Raw genomic sequence first — 4600 nt, 5'->3', positions numbered from 1 at the left:
TATAATAGTGATCTCAAAGCTACGATTTTGATCCAACTAATTCTTGTATGAACGAAAATTTTGATCCTAAAGAATGATTTTGAATGAAGACAAAAAGATATATATATATATATATGTGTGTGTGTGTGTGTATATATAATATTAAAAGTGTGAAGACCTTTAGAAAAGTGATTTGAACTTTTTGTCCGTTATTAAAAGACCTTTCTTTAGACAAAACTGTTTTTCACTATTTTCTTTAATTTATTATTTAATTATTTTTATTATATTAACTAGACTCCTAAAATATATGGGACTCTTCAAAAAGGTAATAAATGCTCCTATAAACGTATGAAAAGAAGAAGAAGAAAGAAAGAAGAATCTATATAAAACTCTAATTCGTATGGTTTTAGTTTGTATAATTTTAGTAAATAATTTGTGAATGAATTAATATTTTTCTTTGTACTAATCAATAATAAAAATACTCCTAAAATAGGATAGAAAAATACTCCTAAAATAGGATAGAAAAATACTCCAAAAATAAGACTCTATTAAGAAAATACTTCTATAAATATTGAGATGCACGTTAAACTAGAGAAGAAATCAGTTAATTATTGGAAAAAAATACTTAATTTTCTAACCCTCAACTTTATATGTTCTTTGTTTTCATTCAAGTCATTTTTTAGGGTCAAAATTTTCGTTCAGACAAGAATTATTTTCATCAAAACTGAAGTTTTGTGATCGATATTATATTATTTTGTTGTAGTTTATAGGTCGTAGATGAATTTATAGGTGGTAGATGGATGTCGGTCGGCTTTGAGGAATTCTTTTAGGTAAAGGTTAGGTTTAATTGTATTATGTTTAAATCTCTATTTTGAGAATTTTTTTTGTGTAAAGGTAAAGTTTAGTTATATTATTTTGATAACTCTATTATCGTATTATTTTGTTATAGTTTATAGGTGGTAGATGAGTGTCAGACGACTTTGTGAAATTTTTCGTCAAAAGGTTAGATTTAATTATATTGGTTTGATGTCTCTATCATCGTATTGTTTTGTTGCAGTTTACAAGTGGTAGATAAATGTCAGTCGATTTTGACAAATTTTTTGGGTAAAAGTTCGGTTTAATTAAATAAATTCTCCAAAAGATGTTGAATTTGATTATTTTATTCATCTTTATTATTTAAACAAATATCCTATTTAGTGTAGAGTTTAAACTCAATATATATATATATATATATATATATATACACACATGTTGAATTCTATTATACTGACAAAAACAGTGAAGAAGTTGAGGCTAGAAAATCAAGCATCCACCAATTTAGACATGCAATCGAATCAAGTTAGGTGAGCTTCAATCATATTCTCCCAATAGGCAAATCAGTTTGTTCTCCAATTTAACGTATATCTCAATATTTATAGAAGTATTTCCTTAATAGAGTCCTATTTTAGGAGTATTTTTTTAATTGAACAGTAAAAAGAAAGATATTAATTAATTTTCCTACAGTGGAAAAAAAATATTAATTAATTTTCTTACCATATATTTTAGGAGTCTCATATATTTTAAGAAGTCTAGTGAATATAATAAAAAATAATTAAATAATAAATTAAAAAAATATAATGAAAAGAAAGTTTTGTTTAAAAGAGAATCTTTTAATGAAGGGCAAAAAATTCAAATTATTTTTCTAAGGGTTTTGATACTTTTAATATATTATAGACATAGATATAGATATAGATTGACACATAATGTCATCAAGAACGTGATTTTGCTAAAGAATTTCCATAAATCACAGGGTAACGCTAGGAACGTGCTTTCTCTTACTCAGCAGCGATCTTTTTTTCAAATTTTTTTCGTAAGAGGACCAAAACATATACAATATGGCATTCAAAAAAAAAAAAAAAATGGTCAAACAACATAAATTTCAATAGTTTTGAATTTAATTACAGAAAATCTCGACATTTTTATATAATTATTGAAAATCTCAATTTTGGGTCTGTCGAGATATATAATTAGCTTCCGATATATCCAATGAAGATACAATTTTTTCTTTTATAAAGATATCTAATTATCTCCCCAAATATATTTTTTTTTATTCAGGTCTGTCGAGATACATAATACATCCAATGAAGGTACGTTTTTCTTCTTGTAAAGATACATAATTAGCTGTCAATACATTTTTTTCAATTTTTGCTTCCGATACATTCAACGAAGATACATAATTATTTGAGATATTTATAATTACTTTGTAAGGATAGAAATTTATGTAAATATGATAAGTTAAATGTATGTTTTTATGTTATTTTAAAAAAAAATATTTGTGCAAAATCAGACTAGACAGGTGTAAGGTTGGTGTAGGAGGTTAAAATTGTGGCCACATATAGTCCAATTTAAAAGGAGGTGTGGCCCAAATAATGGTGCCTCTATTTGTGATGTTTCCACTTTGTTGATGATCGAGATATAAAAGGCCCATAAAAAGCTGGACCAAAACATGCTTCTTGCAGTAATGAAAAAGGAAGGAATATCACGCTTAAGTCCGTATTGGTCTCACTTTGATCCTTCCAACTCAAGCTTATATTGGACCACAATGGACCATACGTATTAGTTTTTGGCTTTCGTCAATGTATATTTAGTGTACAATAAGTATATATAATCAGTATGTAACGCACTAATTATATAGATTATACAGTAATACATAGTATACTGGTGGTTAAATTTGAAAAATAAAGAATTTTTTTTTTTTGTAAATTAAATTTTATTAATCACCCGTCTTGAAATACAAAACCAGGGGATAAAACACAGAATTCATCCCCTCTCAGTTCTTACCTACTATCCAATTGTCCATAATACCTTAATGATTCTCCTACTACAAGGAACAAACAAAATTAAACAATACTACATTATTGCGACTACGAATTCAAATCTCCTTCTGTAAAGAGTGCAACACTTGATCCATAGGAGAAGCCAACCCCTGATACACTCGCGTGTTCCTCTCTATCGAAGAAAAAAAAAAAGAATTATTAAAGTTATTCTTATTATGAGCTTTGTTGAACTCAGAGGCGGAGCTAGTAGCCTGCATACAAGTTCGGCTGAACTCAGTAGTTTTTGTTCAATCAATGATAAATTTGTATTAATTTTAAATTCAGATCAACAAAGTAATCATCACTTAAAATTTGCCATTCTAAAACCTAAAACCCATAAATTTGAATCCTAACTCTGCCTCATTTGGACGGACGGCGGTGTACTTTAAGGATTTCTTTACGAAAAAGCAATTCTAGTGGGGGGTTAGGACAAAGAGAGAATCAGATGTATGGTTATTGAGAAGATATTACTATGAGCATTGGTAATTACTATCTTAATTTCACTTGAAAGGGGATATTTGAGAAGTCTATCCAACTAGCCCTTTTAAACTTTGTTCCTTTGTAAGCATTATCTTTTGATACTGGTTTTGAAACTGCCCATCGAGTTACCTTTGAAACTAGTTAAATCTATACAATGATTTAAGAGTAAACAGAACACTCATAAGTGTCGGAGCTAATTACTCGGTCAACTACGTATCGATCCATGTATCTCTGACACATATGTTTGTATCGACGAGTTACGGTTGGTTGTCAGTGGCATGTATCGAAAATTGTTAAGAAGTGGACATTATGAAATTAATTTAAAGTAGAGAAATTTAATGGTTATGATAAGGATGTTTGGTTGTATAGGTAGTTTTTCCATAATTTTAAATAATCTAGTTTGTCACTTAAAAAGATGATTAAGGAAACAAACTTGGAAGAACTACTTTATTTCAAAAAAGATATTAATGAGAAGTGATTTTCTTTTATAACAATGAACTACTAAAAATCAGAGGGATAAGAGTTATAATTTTAACTGTCTGGCTCTTTCTGAAAATCATCACAAGATAAATGTATTTTGACTTTAACTATCCATCCTCAGTCAATTGTAGAACATTTCAAATGAGCTGAAGAGGAGTAATTAATCAACAAATGTAATGTAAACAAAACATGACTACATGTCGATGGTTACCCCTCATATTCATGGATTTTTATTTTTATTTTTTTATCTGATATTTGATGCTAGTTCTGAACTTCTATTAATTTAGATTTACGTCAAAAATCTCAGTATTGAGACAAAACAATTCTTAAAAATGACTTTTATTTTCTAGACTCGAATCTGATACTTATGATTAAGAATGAAAGACCACAATTTTTGGCGATATATTTTGGACTCAGTACTTGCTTCCTTAATCAATAGAATCCTCAACAATTTCATATATTATGAAAAAGAACATACAGAAACTTCTAAATATATTACAACCACAGACACGGAGCTAAATAAATAATTAGAGAGCATATCAAGTCTATTAAATTACTCTCAAGTTACCATTCTGATATACAACAACAACAAACCCTTTATATTCCCACATTGTAGGGTTTGGGGAGGGTAGAATGTACGCAATTCATACCACTATCTCTAAAGAAGTAGAGAGGTTGTTTCCAATAGACCCCCGGCTCAAGACAAAGAACAACAACAACAACAAACCCAGTGTATTCCCACTTAGTGGGGTCTGGGGGTCAAGACAAAGAACAGTATAAAAAAAAAGCATGAGACATGATAAAAT

This window comes from Capsicum annuum, chromosome 3 (genome assembly GCF_002878395.1).
Source record: "Capsicum annuum cultivar UCD-10X-F1 chromosome 3, UCD10Xv1.1, whole genome shotgun sequence".
NCBI lineage: Eukaryota > Viridiplantae > Streptophyta > Magnoliopsida > Solanales > Solanaceae > Capsicum > Capsicum annuum.
This window is presented reverse-complemented; position numbering follows the sequence as displayed.